At 42.8% G+C, this 16,654-nt stretch overlaps 1 protein-coding gene across 3 annotated transcripts in view; it reads right to left on the reverse strand.

Annotated features, from left to right (window-relative positions):
- The window catches only part of LOC121559715 (leucine-rich repeat and fibronectin type III domain-containing protein 1), a 132,520-nt gene that overhangs the window by 68,881 nt on the left and 46,985 nt on the right, over positions 1–16,654 (reverse strand). For all 3 annotated transcript variants that reach the window (XM_041872836.1, XM_041872829.1, XM_041872827.1), the window contains exon 2: positions 3,160–3,211. The gene's annotated coding sequence lies outside the window, so the exon portion shown is untranslated. The remainder of the gene's footprint in view (positions 1–3,159; positions 3,212–16,654) is intronic.

Consider the following 16,654-nt stretch of genomic DNA (forward strand, 5'->3'; position numbering starts at 1 on the left):
TGGCGACGCGCACCACTGGCTTGGTGCGGGGAGCAGGAACAGGCCGGACCGGGCTGGCGACGCGCACCACAGGCTTGGTGCGAGGAGCAGGAACAGGCCGGGCCGGGCTGGCGACACGCAACACAGGCTTGGTGCGAGGGGCAGGAACAGGCCGGACCGGGCTGGCGACGCGCACCACTGGCTTGGTGCGAGGGGCAGGAACAGGCCGGGCCGGGCTGGCGACGCGTACCACAGGCTTGGTGCGAGGGGCAGGAACAGGCCGGGCCGGGCTGGCGACGCGCACCACAGGCTTGGTGCGAGGGGCAGGAACAGGCCGGGCCGGGCTGGTGACGCGCACCACAGGCTTGGTGCGGGGAGCAGGAACGGGCCGGACCGGGCTGGCTACGCGCACCACAGGCTTGGTGCGGGGAGCAGGAACAGGCCGGACCGGGCTGTGGAGACGGACTGGAGGTCTGGAGCGAAGAGCTGACACAACCCGTCCTGGCTGAATGCCTATTTTTACACACTCTGTGTGAGGCATCAGCACAGGACGTACAGCACGTGGCACTGGCGCAGGATATCCGGGACCGAGGAGGGGTACTGGAGGCCACGAGCGTTGAGCCGGCACACTCCGTCCTGGCTGCATGCCCACCTTAGCACGACACGTGCGTGGTGCTAGCACAGGACGTACAGGACTGTGCCGGACCACTCACGGCACAGTACGCAGCTCCGCATACCTCGGAACCTGCCCAGTCTCACGCTGCCTAGCCTGAGTACGGGGAGTTGGCTCTGCTCTACCTCTAGGCTCCGCCAACCTCCCTTCCAGCCCCCCAAACCTGGTGGCCTCCTCTCCTAATCCACAAACTTGCCCTGTAGCTGCCTCCCGCAGCCCCGTCGTCCATGCCGTGTGCCCCCCCCAACAAATTTCTTGGGGTTGCCTCTCGCCTGTCCGACGACGGCCCGGTTGGCGCCGCTTCTCCTCTCCTGCCTGGGCATCCTCCCTCATCGCCCTCCGGTAGCGGACGGCCTCCTCCTCGGTGATCTTCCCCCAACCGAGGAGGACATCCACTAGCGTTACCTCCGGCGTTTGCTCCTGGACACGCTGCTTGGTCCTTATTTGGTGGGATCTTCTGTCACGATCGTCGTAATGAGTGGACCAAGGCGCAGCGTGAAATGCGTACATATTTTATTGAGTACTATTAACAATAACAAAACAACAAAACAAAACGTGAAGTCCTCGGTCATAAACACAAACCTACACGGAACAAGATCCCACAAATGACAAGTGCACAACAGGCTGCCTAAGTATGGTTCCCAATCAGAGACAACAAGCCACAGCTGCCTCTGATTGGGAACCACCCCGGCCAACATAGAAACAAATGAACTAGAACATGAACATAGAACACTAAACATAGAAACTAACACCCTGGCTTAACATATAAGAGTCCCCAGAGCCAGGGCGTGACATCACCCTAATAATTTGGTCCCTTTTCCCCTCATAACTTAGCCTACTGTTCTGACTTGGTGGTGCACATGTAGCCTATAGCCTGTTTTAGAGAAATGTCATAATGTAATATTGTAAGAGCTTTCATTGTCTGCTTATATGCCCCCTTTATTTATCATACAGTTCTGACTTGGTGTACAGGGACAATACTGTAAGAACGGCCCATGTTCTGAATTTTGTCGCTGTACATTTGAAAAGTGCTGAACAAATAGTTATATTGACTACGTCCATCCTAGCTCACTCATTAATGTCTTAATCGAAATTACGGATTGCCTCTTATCTGCTTGTCGTCCCCTTATGCCATAGTTTGTACATCTCAATTGTCAGTAGAAACCACATGTGTTTAAGCAAGTCACCCATATAAGCTATGTTTTTTTTAAAGGCAGTAAATGAGGCTGAATGAACTGTTTCGCTGCCAGACAAGGCTCTGCTGATAGCCATGTGTAGCGGTGGTAAGGTGTTGGGACTGCTGTTGGGACTCTGCTGTTGGGACAGCTTTATGTAGGCCCTAACAGTTTGTGGGCACCGTTTGTCACCGTTATAGTGCAATTAATGTATTGTTTAGTGTTGTGTTGTGTTGTGTTGTGTAGTGGCTTTGCTGGCAAACATCTAAAAAAGGTTGGGGGAGTTTGCCCCACCAAGATTTACATGCTAAAATCGCCACTGGGTGACATGGACACACTTTAAAGAAGCAGGAAATGTGACTCAGAGAGCATTGTGGGTGAGAAGCTCATCACTAATCCTCTTTTGAAATTATTGCCTGTCTCTTCTTCAATTGCCTGCAATCAATAACCTAAAGCCTGGCTGTCTTAGAACACAGAGTACACAAGAGCAACATATTACTGATATGTCATCGATGGCAGACCCTTATAAAACATTGCTCTCAGCTGCTCCGGGACTGGATTAATGTTGGAGAGAGGTTCCCCCTTGCCCTATCCCAGTTATAATTATTTATATAGCAAATCCCCCTGAATATCTATTACCAACTGCAAATTCCTGAGAGGACTATTAGTGCTTTCCTCTGTTCATAAGTTCATCAGAACCATCTATTGTATGTATTCTGGAGCCATGTTCACAGCAGCCCAGGGTGGTTGTGTTGTTCATCAGAACCATCTATTGTATGTATTCTGGAGCCATGTTCACAGCAGCCCAGGGTGGTTGTGTTGTTCATCAGAGGGGCTGTTTTCCCTATTGAGATAAGAAATTAAATCTGCAGGAGCAGAGGATGCTGGGTTTGCTGCAGGGTGGTGAGGCATCAGCTCTGATAATGGAGCCGACTCCCATTGCGCAGGCTGGGAGGCAACAGCCGTGGCGCCTGCCCAACCCTGGCTATGTGAGTGGATAACAAAACACAGTCGTGGTGAAATAGCTGCACTGGAACAGGAAGGAAACGTTGCTATATGGAACAGAGTTGTGTGGCTCTCGCTCTGTGTGTGTGTATGTGCGTGCGTGCATGTCTGCGTGTGTGCGTGCGGTTGTGTCTGTTTAACAAATATATTATTTGAATAGCTTTTAGAAACGGTTAGTGGGAATAAGGACATTCCATTATCCTGTTTTCATTAGTTATTATCATCCGGTTTTCTCAATGCCATGTCTCACCCCTTCCCCCCCAGGCTAGCCTGAACTGCATACAGTATGTAAATAAGGTGGCTTCAATTTTAACAGGTGGCACTCACCAGTATTTGTAGTCTTCTCAAATGCCTCTCTCAATGATGACTTCAAAGCAGGCTGAAGAGAAAACAAACAGTCACACTTTAATGTGCTGGCACAAATAACATTTGGAGAATACCCAATTGCTGTCACAATCATAAACAGCGTTCAATTTATAGTTCAATCTTTAATGTAATCAAACAGGGCACTACACAAAATGATTTGACATTTGTGTTGCTGTAAAACAGTTATACAGCGCTTCTTTTCAAATCAAATAGTATAAATCTGCAGAAACAAAAACAGTATATTTTCAGAAGCCTATTTGTTCTTGTTCTAAACATTTTATTTCACTTGAGTGATGTTATTTACCAACTTTCAGGGATACAAAGAAATGCTTCTGAATCATATTTCATGGTCACAAGGGCTAGCCTTTTTGTCTCTCTTTTCAATTAGATAATTAACCATTTGTACAGAACAATCTGTAATGTGAATCTCTGAGGAAATACAACATGACAATACATAAGAATAAATGGTGAATAACCGAAGGGATAGATCTACAGTATGTAATGAAAAAATATATGAATCATTTATGCTGTTGAGCACCTTAGACTTTTCCCAAAACTGCAAACTCCACAAACTGCTCTTAAAATATCAATTTTGTCTCTGTAAACACCCATGTTTAACCTTTTTAGATATGTACGGTCACTCTATCAATAGAGGAAGAGGAATCAAATTTCACTCATCTCCTTTCTCCCTCCCCACCAAGCTGGCTGAGAGGGATCAAGGCAGCTATCAAAGACCGTTAATTGAAGGTTTGTGAGATGAAGAAAGGAAGACTATTTTCCCTACCTGCTTTTACAGAGATAGTGATAACAAAGGCATTGCTCCAATTCTCCTCTGTCAAATGTAATTGCCGCAGCAGCCATCTTGATTATGATCTCCACAGTGGTCCCTTATTGGTACCTGCCATAATAATACATCTTCTGTGTCCAATGCAGACAGGTTTACACAGCAAACCTCTGACTGACAAACTAAGCATGCTGGGTCCATCACTCATTGACGTGGGCCTTTGAATGTCCTTCAAAAACCCTTGTATCTCCTCTCTTTTTCAAAAATATTTTCAGACTGAAAACAACCTTTGTGCACTTTTTAAGACTTTGGTTCTATTTTGAGATGACATTTATTTCCATTTCATATCGATTCTGTTCTTGACAGTATGTGTGTGTGATTCCATCACATAAATTCAGCATTTAAGATAACATTTTTGGGATTTGTCCAAATCCAGCATGATTTGGCAATTCCTTTGTTGGAAAAGGAACATTTTATAGATGTCCATTGGCTAGCATTACCCTGACCTAAGACAGGGGTGTGAGAAGTACAATTTCATGCATGCATGCCACACTTCACTGAAACGTCCAACCGCTGTCAATGTTCCCTGAGCCATCCAACAGTTAAGCAATCTATTGTTATTCTTCGCACCGCAAGCATCAATAGAATCATTCATACCTCAGCTGTAATCTTATATAAAGAGCATACTAAAACCGCCCCTACACATATCACACCATTTTGGGGTTTGTGTTGAGTGTAGTATGATTTTATGAAACTATGAAGACATTTCTAATAGTAGATAGTGTGGTGGCAGTCATGTGCAACTCTATGAAACAACCAATATGTTCGTAGTGGAAATATAAGAAGCCTCATTGGCTTTTGTATGGTATTTCGATAAGAAATGACTTACAGTATAAGTAAGGTAGGGGATACAGCATGGTTCAACACATCAATTATGCTCCGACTCATACACTGCCTCAAACAACATATTTTCTAGTGCTGGCATCAAAGGCTGATGAAAATAGATGACTTGCATCTTTAAGAACATAAATAGTATGGTTGAAAACATCAGATGTGTTCAGACTCATGCATCGCTTCAAAACTATGTAATTTCTGGTACTGGTGTAAAAGGCTGTTGATTCATTAGATAAGTAAATCATAGCTGTGTCAGGATGGTGTTTTGTTTCCCTCTCCTCCTACCAGATGTGCCCAGTCTGGGTTCTCTGCCATCACGTGCAACCAATGCAGTCCCTCAGGCAGACAGATAAGTAGCTAACGCTTTGTTTGGTGCCGCGCCATGGACTCACACTATAGTGCTACTAAAGCGGATGCTTTGTAAAAGCTTTGCTCTTCGTCCAAGTATTGAAGGAAATGGACGTTGCAGAGGACATTCCTCTTTGGTAATTGCAGGTACTGTATTAGAATATTCAATTAAACTGACAGTATCCCAATAAAGATATTTCAAGTTCCTTTCTTCCTCCATTTTGAGGTCCCCTTTCCCCATATTGTAAAAACTGTAGTGATCACATCCTTGTTCAAACACCTTTGAGAATGTTGACTGAAGAGAGAGAAGATGAAGTATACAATACATTTCTCTGCCATCTGTCTCAAACCCCTGTGTGAAAACCTGGGCAAACAGCTCATATACAGTATCTCCTCTATGAGTCAGTCAACCTTACTTGCCGCAAGGCTAACACAAACATTAAGAGACCAGGGCCCATGCCTCCAACTTAAAGCCTTCTGTAATGAAAATAACATATTTGATCTTGGCCTGTGATGCCCTGGCCTGAACAAGTAAGACAGGGAAGGATGGGATGAGTCCAGACCAGCCTATTGATAATAAAGAAACTACTGGTTGTATACACCTCTTCTCTGAAGCTCCATACATCTCTCCCTTGATGTGGATCATTCTAATAATATAATATGCCATTTAGCAGACGCTTTATCCAAAGCGACTTACAGTCATGTGTGCATACATTTTTACGTATGGGTGGTCCCGGGGATCGAACCCACTACCCTGGCGTTACAAGCGCCATGCTCTACCAATTGAGCTACAGAGGACAGTTATGGACTGTGAAGTATTCATTTTCATAAACTGAAAATGGAGAGGCGGCCCTATACTGCCCAATTTGTATTTATCACAGGTTTGGCTGTAGGAATGCGCTGCATGCTAAACTGTGAGGTTTGATTGCAGTATTCCCTCTGTCGTTTCCTATTTCCTTCACATCACTGGTTTAAAAACAGAGGCAGTGGAGCATGACATGGTTTTCATTAGATACCAGTCAGGACTGTGGCATTAAAGGCCTCCATTGACTGTGATTTAATTGATAACATATGGCTCTCCTAGCTGGCCTCTCCACAGTTGGCACTCTGACCCATACCTTCAGGGTGGCCAACATGACCTCTAGAGGAAGACAACAACCTAGAGCATCCACTGAGATCGGCCACCAGAGAGAACAACTCAAATATGCATGAGTTCAGACTCTTCAGAGTTAGAAAGTTAAGCATGAATTGTGCCCTCTACCATGGAATTTGATTAAATTATCCCTTTTGATTCCTCATCAGAGCGTTATTAGAGAGTTGAGGCATTGTTTAGAGAATGATGACCCTAGTTAGTACCACTAAGCAATAACAAATATTGCCTAGAAGAATATGATCAAATTAGGCATGCTCCAATAATTTTTCAGATTATGCGGCTATTTAGAAAAAGTTGCCTGACCAATTAAATGTATTTGCAAGTCAGACTTGACCCAAATAATCTTCCACATATACAGTTGAAGTCGGAAGTATACATACACCTTAGCCAAATACATTTAAACTCAGTTTTTCACAACTCCTGACATTTAATCCTAGTAAAAATTCCCTGTTTTAGGTCAGTTAGGATCACCACTTTATTTTAAGAATGTGAAATGTCAGAATAATAGTAGAGAGAATGATTTATTTCAGCTTTAATTTCTTTCATCACATTCCCAGTGGGTCAGAAGTTTACATACACTCAATTAGTATTTGGTAGCATTGCCTTTAAATTGTTTAACTTGGGTCAAACGTTTCGGGTAGTCTTCCACAAGCTTCCCACAATAAGTTGGGTGAATTTTGGCTCATTCCTCCTGACAGAGCTGGTGTAAATCAGGTTTGTAGGCCTCCTTGCTCGCACACGCTTTTTCAGTTCTGCCCACACATTTTCTATAGGATTGAGGTCAGGAATTTGTGATGGCCACTCCAATACCTTGACTTTGTTGTCCTTAAGCCATTTTGCCACAACTTTGGAAGCATGCTTGGGGTCATTTTCCATTTGGAAGACCAATTTGCAACCAAGATTTAACTTCCTGACTGATGTCTTGAGATGTTTCTTCAATATATGCACATAATTTTCCTTCCTCATGATGCCATCTATTTTGTGAAGTGCACCAGTCCCTCCTGCAGCAAAGCACCCCCACAGCATGATGCTGCCACACCGTGCTTCACGGTTGGGATGGTGTTCTTTGGCTTGCAAGGTACCCCCTTTTTCCTCCAAACATAACGATGGTCATTATGGACAATCAGTTCTATTTTTGTTTCATCAGACCAGAGGACATTTCTCCAAAAAGTACAATCTTTGTCCCCATGTGCAGTTGCAAACCGTAGTCTGGCTTTTTTATGGCGGTTTTGGAGCAGTGGCTTCTTCCTTGCTGAGCGGCCTTTCAGGTTATGTCGATATAGGACTCGTTTTACTGTGCATATAGATACTTTTGTACCTGTTTCCTCCAGCATCTTCACAAGGTCCTTTTGCTGTTGTTCTGGGATTGATTTGCACTATTCGCACCAAACTACGTTCATCTCTAGGAGACAGAACGCGTCTCCTTCCTGAGCGGTATGGCGGCTGCGTGGTCCCATGGTGTTTATACTTGCGTACTATTGTTTGTACAGATGAACGTGGTACCTTCAGGCATTTGGAAATTGCTCCCAAGGATGAACCAGACTTGTGGAGGTCTACCATTTTTTTTGCTGAGATCTTGGCTGATTTCTTTTGATTTTCCCATGATGTCAAGCAAAGAGGCACTGAGTTTGAAGGTAGGCCTTGAAATACATCCACAGGTACACCTCCAATTGACTCAAATTATGTCAATTAGCCTAGCTTCTAAAGTCATGACATTATTTTCTGGAATTTTCCAAGCTGTTTAAAGGCACAGTCAACTTAGTGTATGTAAACTTCTGACCCACTGGAATTGTGATACAGTGAATTATAAGTGAAATAATCTGTCTGTAAACAATTGTTGGAAAAATTACTTGTGTCATGCACAAAGTAGATGTCCTAACCGACTTGCCAAAACTATAATTTGTTATCAAGAAATTTGTGGAGTGGTTGAAAAACGAGTTTTAATGACTAAGTGTATGTAAACTTCCGAGTTCAACTGTACATCAGTCAGTGAACCAAGTGAAATATGGAATTAGATGAGGCACTCAGTCAGCTCATATGAATAATAATTACTTTACAACGTTGTGCACCAGTAGACACAGAGGTTGCTGGGGCTAGATCCGTGAACCTAGACCTACATGCAGAGTGCCTCATGTGTGAGAGAGGGAGATCAGCGTTTTCCTCAGTTGTTGATGAGTCAGAGTTCATCAAGTCTGGGGCTGATGATCTGACGCTCTGGTAATAGGCTCTCTCCCCTCCTCTCCCTCCCATTTTCTTCCCATTTGATCCCCTGATTCTGATGATGATCACAGTCCTATTTATATGCTCAGCAATGCTCAGCACTTTAACAGTCCCCACATAAATAATCAGTAGGTATGAGAGGAGTGTGTCCATGAAGGAAGGATGGGTTCTTTTAACACAGCACTTCTGGTTACTATCCACTTCTGTAGGCCTACTCCCAGCATGATATTATCTCTCTCTCTCTCTCTCTCTCTCTCTCTATCTCTCTCTCTCTCGCTCTCTCTCTCTCTCTCTCTCTCTCCATCCCTCTTCATCCCTTCATCTCTCTTCATCCCTTCATCTCTCTCTCTCTCTCTCTCTCTCTCTCTCTCTCTCTCTCTCTCTCTCTCTCTCTCTCCCTCCATACTGTAATGTACCAGATGATATCCATGTCATAACAAAGTTAATGTTCCTCATTAATGCAAAGGTTAACATTTGCGTGAGAGCATTAATGGATTCTGGTCTGGTGCTGCCAGCCAACCCTGGGAGGGCTGTATAGATTGTGTTGAAGTGCCTGGCTGAGGTCTTTGAAGGCATGAAGGAACTCGTATCAGGGTCAGGCATGAAGGACCTCGTATCAGGGTCAGGATAATTTCCATCATCACAATGTTGGTTCTACGATGTCACGTCTCAAGCCTCAACTCTCAGGATTAACCTAGAAGGTGAAGGGTATTTACAGATTGCAGTCAGGCCAAAAGCTTTAGAGAAATGCTCAGTTAAAAAAATCCCCAGCGACAGAATGTGTTACCCACCGTCTGACACACTGATGTCATTGGGTAAACAACACAGAAACAAATAATGTACATGGGTTTGATGTCTCTCTTTACAGTATTTACCTTTAACTAAATTATTCTGTCAAACTCAACTTCTGTTTATTTTCCTTTGTATGATTTGATCTACGTTTGCATCTGCTGCATGAAAAAAATAGAATAGAAAACATTTGGCATGTAATAGCTAATTCATACACTAAAGTGTAAACTGAACGCTTGGGTAAACCCATTTATTTCAAAGAGCAATACTTCCCTCAGCTTTCCAGAACTGTCATAGTTAAATGGGCTCAGACAGCCTCTCTCAGTCATGTTGATGGTGCTATGCCATCCAAAACTATGTGATAGAAACACCACAGGATTCTCCAGTGATGGCCTCATTTGAAGCAAGACCCAGATGTGGAAAGAGCGCAATTGTTTGTTTAGCCTCTGAGATGCACTTGGGTCTGAGCGTTGTGTATCCAATTATTTGCCTCGATATCTGCAGGCCTTGGACAAACAATGTCTGTGTGTATGGGGAAAACAGAAGAAAAGGGCAAGAAAATTCTCTTTACCAAATGCCATCGGTGAGCAACTGCATTCAGCTTAGGTTTAAATGTGGGTTGTTGTCACAATGACTCAGTCACTAGAGCATTTACATCACTGCACTATCTAGCAATAGTAAACTGTACTAATAACGACAAAACAATGATATTATGTAGTGCCAGACGGTAAGCCTGCTCAGACATCTTGTCCGTTCATGTCAGCGTATTGACATTCTAACTGATATTGAAAGGGATTATGTGACTTAAGCCTGCATGTTTTGCATGCCTAGAGAAGTGTTCCACTTGGATAGGAACATATCTCACTGTGCCAGTTAGCTCTGTTTGAATACTCACTTCCTCCCTCTCAGATAATCCCATGAAAAAAGACAACTCTTTAATGCCTAACATCCTTAAAACAGCTCTCTCTATTCCTGGGAATCAGAATTACGCGGCCGTGGATGCCCCAGACCTTTTATGTCACTGAGGAATCTTTCCACATGTCAGCGACGATGTGTGGTGAAACATGGATGAGATTTAAGGTGACTGGGGGAGAAAAAACTATGACTGATAAGAGCTGAGCTGGAAATCATCGAGGGGGATGTGTGTAAGCATGTTGTCATCAACAGTAGCCGTGAGTTATGGGAGGGCTTCAGGCGGTTTTATATTTAATACTTTCAGTAGTGTTCCGGAATCTTTAAGTCCTCTTTGGGATTCAGCCCTTGTGTTGGCTTCAACATTTGATGCAACCCAATGCCTTCCCACAGCTGTCTTCTAGTAGAGAAAGGGCAGATTTCCATTAAGATAGAGAGAGTATCTATTTCGTAATGCACATAGACAGAACTTCATATTTTGTTGCCTACTCACAAAGATCTCACTATTTTCTATCCATGAAGATGTTTTGGTATTTTTGAAGGACAGAAACACTACAGAGATAATCTGGGTACAGTGCGCAGAGTTATTAAACCGGTCGCGTTGACGACATCCCTCTTCAATTAATACTAGACACACCAGGCAAAGCTGACATCCTTCACACATTTCCGTGGAAACAAGATAAAGACAATAAGATGGTGAATCATCATTTGACCTACTTGAGGGTCAAATGATGATTCATTTGACCCTTATGCTCGTCATATGGCCAACAGACACTCCTGTCTACAGTTCCAAGGATGAAGACCCATGACTCAGCTTAATAACACAGATCGACATATTACTTATAGCCTTATTTCTATGCGATACAGCTGTTGTCCAATGAAGCATTGCAGATGATTAGGTACAGTACACAGGAGAGTTGTTATCCGTCCTTGGAACCACCTCTCTCTGCAATTTCTGCAGCAGCACTCTACCTGCATTTTCTCCTCTCTCTTTCACAGCTGTAACATGAGACTGTCAATTTATCTATCGATTTCTTAAGGCCTGGATCTTGTGCCCTGGCTGCCCTCCATTCGTTCCTGTGATGCAAATCCTATGGGATGTTTAATGTAGATGGATGATAAATATCAGCTACAGTTTCAAACCAAGTTAAGGCACAACATCTATTACAATAAATTGGAATCTAGCATACTGGTATACAATAACATTTGCTAGATGCCAATTCCTTCTTTAAAAATGATCTTACCTTTTTTGTTTGATTAGATCAGATAATTAGAGTAGATTAATGTTTTGCATAACACTTACAACAGAAGAGTCGGCACACATTTAGGAAAATATGTACATCTGTATATGTATAGCATAGCAGCAAGTGCAGTATAATACATCATTCATCAGTCAATTAAATTAAATTGCCTTCTAAGAAGAAAAATATATATATTTAATCTGTTGAAGTGATAAATCTTTTGGCATTTTGAAATTAATGAGGTCAAGCGTGGTTAGATACAGCCCATTGCATTCCCATTAGTGATTACCACCAACACCCATATGTTGTGTGATGTACTTTATTACAGTGAGAAATCTGTGCTATACGGCCTTCAATTATCCTGTTTTTGACCATAGAGAGCATATCAGCAACAATATTGAGAGAAAAAGGGATTGTTGATCTTTAATGGCCCTGGATGCAATGAGAAAGCCAATAATGAAACAGCTTTGTAATGTCCTGTTGCACCATGGGAATGAGGCAGAGAGAGCTGTGAAAGGATTTCTGGTCTGTCAAGGTCAATTGTTCCAGGTTGATTCGATTATGAGGAGGAAAACAAGCTTGACAATAAGCTATCTTAATAGCTTTGCATCAAATATTATTGTTGGATAGCACCGCTATCTGGAAAACTAACTGGTATCTACAGTAGCCGAGTGTAGAAAATGGATTAGGTTATATTAATTACAAAAACGGTGAACCGTGTCGTTGAAGTAAACAGCCTTGCCCAGAATCCTAGGCACAGCTGTAGTGTGTCAGGTTAATATGTGTGAGGTCCCTAGTTTGAGCTATCCTCCATACTGGGCGCAATGTATACTTTTCAGCCCAGTATATATATTACATGCTCTATCAGTATCCTAAGGAATTAACTGAGGCAGCTTAATTAGGGTGGGATAGAAAACTATTGAAAGGGCTACAGCGTTATTTGTCATTACTTTGTCATCATATCCATTCGGATGAGAGACTGTGCTAACTATGTACTGTAACCACGCCAGCTTTATCCCTTATGGGAATAAACAGTGAAATGAGACAGCACATTGAGTTCAAAGCCGGGTCTCAGATTGGAGTCATTCTAGTTAATCCCATCATATGAACAGCGAAGAACCATGGTGGGAAAGGGAAGAAGAAAGGGGGATATGCATTCACAGAGAATGGATCAGTAATGGAAATTCAGCTAGCCATGCAGAAAAGGAGGTGTGTGTGGGGTGAGCTCCCAGGTTAATGGACTAAGCTGAGTGGCGAGCCCCGCTCATTAACCTCACTCTATTATGGAGGAGATGGCCTTTCATGCCCCGGGAATCAGGCCTGTCCTCCACCCTGCCCAGGCCAGGATCCAGGCCACCATGCCACCAGACAGCCCCCCAGAGACCCTGCATGCATGAAGATCCATCTGTGAAATGCTGATGATGAGGGAGTTGAGTCACTCAACACGACGCCCCGTGCCTCACAGATGGATGCCAGATCAAGCAGGATTTGTCACCATAATGAAAACGGTGTGGTGAGACTGTGTTGCTGGCTGGCTAGTACAGAGGAACGGGGGTGGAGGGAAGGGAGAGGTGGTTTGACAAGTGTGTGATGCATGCTCCTGTGACGGCAGCAGCCATCAGAGAGCTGTGGGAGATTGATAAACCAGACAGCAGGAGAGGTGTGGCATCTACCCAGGCCCCTGGCCTGTCACCGGGCTAAATCTGATCCACAGTTCAATGAGGCCCTCTTTACATGACATCTCACATATAAACTGGGTTCTGAGACACGAGCATTGGCAGGAATCAATTTTTCATGAAAGGTAGATAGATTCCTGTTTGACATTTCTCTCAACATCATTACCTCTACATTCTTGTCCGTCGGTTGGTTTCTCCTACATTCTCAATACAAACCACATTTAAATAAATCCCTTACTTTCATTTAACATATTGATTTATATATTAACACCCTAAGGTCGATGTACGCACCCCCACGCAAATCTAATTAGCATAATATCAACATTCCCATAAAAATCTGTCAGTTTAAACTAGAGATATCAGTCAATCCACTGCATCCGCCTATGTCACACTTCCGCATCTGCGGTGAAAGGTGACAGCGCTAGAGCGCCAGACCATGAGACATCCCGAAAATCGGTCTTTTCACAAAATCGTCTGTAGTGTCCAAACGGTTTGGCCTAAAAACTATTAGACTCTCACAAACACGTGGTGTTCTCCATTTCGCTCTACGACCCCCACAAGCGTCTTGGGACTTGTCTGACGTTGGTACAGCTGATCTGCAAACTTCTGTCTGTAGCGTCCAAACACTTTAGGCTACACACTAATATAATAAGGTGATACTCTCACAAACACGTACATGTCAGTTGCTTTGCTCTAAGATGCCCACAGGCCTCAAGATACTCTTCTGAAGGTCCCCGGTACCAGTTGAAAACATGAATAGAAGTATACAGTATATGGAGACTGTTAAGTGCCAAAAATAAGGGGTTAAATACATGAAAAATAAAATATATGTTTCCTGATCTTTCTTATATCTCTCAGATATAGGAGAGGCACTGAAGAACAAACTTCCATTAGATTTTTTGGGGGACTATCTGTTGTTCCATGTAGTGAATCTGTTATTCAACGCGTGTGTATGGGCTAATAGCAGTAAGGCAAAATAAAATGTAAAAAAATTAAAAATAAAGTATACATCAAAATTCAAAATCAAATAGCAAAATGATCCTTGGTATGACCTTCTTAAAAAAATTCCATGTAGCTTAGTAGAACATTGGGGGGTGGAAAAAAAAACATTTGTATCCTATTTCTGAGTAACCCATCCATGGCCAGATTTTGAGGTTACTGTAACTATAAATGTCTTCTTATGTAATCATAGAAAGCGTGCATGTTCAGCATAGAATGCAAAGGTCGCAGGTCAGTGGAAATCTTCACAATTGCTATAATAATTTGCACAGAAATCACATTTATATGGTTACATAAGACAGATGATTACTTAAGGCAAAAAATAAAGGTTGTGAGTTCAAATCTCATCACGGACAACTTTAGCATTTTAGCTAATTAGCAACTTTTCAACTACATACTACTTTTTAGCTACTTTGCAACTACTTACCATGTTAGCCCTAACCTAACCTTAACCCTTTTAGCTAACGCTTCACCTAACCTTAACCTAAACCATTTTAGATAACCCTTCCCCTAACCTTAACCCTTTAACCTAACTCCTAAACTTAACCCTAACCTTAACCCTAACCCCTAACCATAACCCCTAGCCTAGCTAACGTTAGCGATGTGTAATTTTTTATAAAAAGTTCATAAATAGCAGCTAAATAGCAGCTAAATACAGTATATAGCTATAGATAGTGCACTGCATAATGAACCAATCCCTATTAAGCTAGTGTTTTGAGGGTGGACTGACTGTATAGACTGGTTTTACGCACAACAACTTTCTATCCAAGCTGGGAGAGAGCACGGCTCATGTCATGCAGGTTCAGGTAGCCTATACAGACAGTTATATATATATATATATATATATATATATATATATATATATATATATATATATATATATATATATATATATATATATATACACACCCGTTCAAAAGTTTGGGGTCACTTAGAAATGTCCTTGTTTTCGAAAGAAAAGCAATTTTTCTCTCCATTAAAATAACATCAAATTGATCAGAAATAAAGTGTAGACATTGTTAATGTCGTAAATGGCTATTGTAGCTGGAAACGGCTGATTTTTAATGGAATATCTACACAGGCGTTCAGAGGCCCATTATCAGCAACCATCAGTCCTGTGTTTCAATGGCACGTTGTGTTTGCTAATCCAAGTTTATCATTTTAAAAGGCTAATTGATCATTAGAAAACCCTTTTGCAATTATGTTAGCACAGCTGAAAACTGTTGTGCTGATTAAAGAAGCAATAAAACTGGCCTTCTTGAGACTAGTTGAGTATCTGGAGCATCAGTAATTGTGGGTTCGATTACAGAGAACTTTCTTCTGAAACTCGTCAGTCTATTCTTGTTCTGAGAAATGAAGGCTTTTCCATGCGAGAAATTGCCAAGAAACTGAAGATCTCGTACAACGCTGTGTACTACTCCCTTCACAGAACAGCGCAAACTGGCTCTAACCAGAATAGAAAGAGGAGTGGGAGGCCCCGGTGCACAACTGAGCAAGAGGACAAACACATTAGAGTGTCTAGTTTGAGAAACAGGCGCCTCACATGTCCTCAACTGGCAGCTTCATTAAATAGTACCCGCAAAACACCAGTGAAGAGGCGACTCCGGGATGCTGACCTTCTAGGCAGAGTTGCAAAGAAAAAGCCATATCTCAGACTGCCCATCTTAATCTTTTTTTTTTATTGGCCAGTCTGAGATATGGCTTTTTCTTTGCAACTCTGCCTAGAAGGTCAGCATCCCGGAGTCACCTCTTCACTGTTGACATTGAGACTGGTGTTTTGTGGGTACTATTTAATGAAGCTGCCAGTTGAGGACCTGTGAGGTGTCTGTTTCTCAAACTAGACACTCTAATGTATTTGTCCTCTTGCTCAGTTGTGCACCGGGGCCTCCCACTCCTCTTTCTATTCTGGTTAGAGCCGGTTTGCGCTGTTCTGTGAAGGGAGTAGTCCACAGCGTTGTACGAGATCTTCAGTTTCTTGGCAATTTCTTGCATGGAATAGCCGTCATTTCTCTGTTTGCCTTGGATTGAATTATAACATATCTGTTTTTTTTTAATTGTTTTTTAGGGGTGGGACAGCAATTTACACCACTTCTGTGGGAGGAGGGGGCTAGGCCGCACTGGGCCGCGCTGGGCTGGGCAGCCTGGGAGGGGGCATTAAATAAGATAAGACAAAGCTATATAGTCAATTACCTGGTACTGGCTGCAATGGTGGCTGGAGCTGAGAAGGTGCTTTACTGTCTGACCTTTGCTTTGAACCGGACAGCACAGTTTTATTTACTCCTCTAGCTGGGTAGCTGCAGGAGCTTATCCTCCCTCCCTGATAAATGACTTGAAAGTTTGAACCCTGAATGGACTTCAGTACTTTATAAACCTTACCATTCCCCAAAATGTGTTGTTGTTGTTGTTGTTTTTCTTCCCATATCGCCTCCAAGAAACCTCT

The sequence above is a fragment of the Coregonus clupeaformis genome, chromosome 5, assembly GCF_020615455.1.
Source record: "Coregonus clupeaformis isolate EN_2021a chromosome 5, ASM2061545v1, whole genome shotgun sequence".
Classification (NCBI taxonomy): Eukaryota; Metazoa; Chordata; class Actinopteri; order Salmoniformes; family Salmonidae; genus Coregonus; species Coregonus clupeaformis.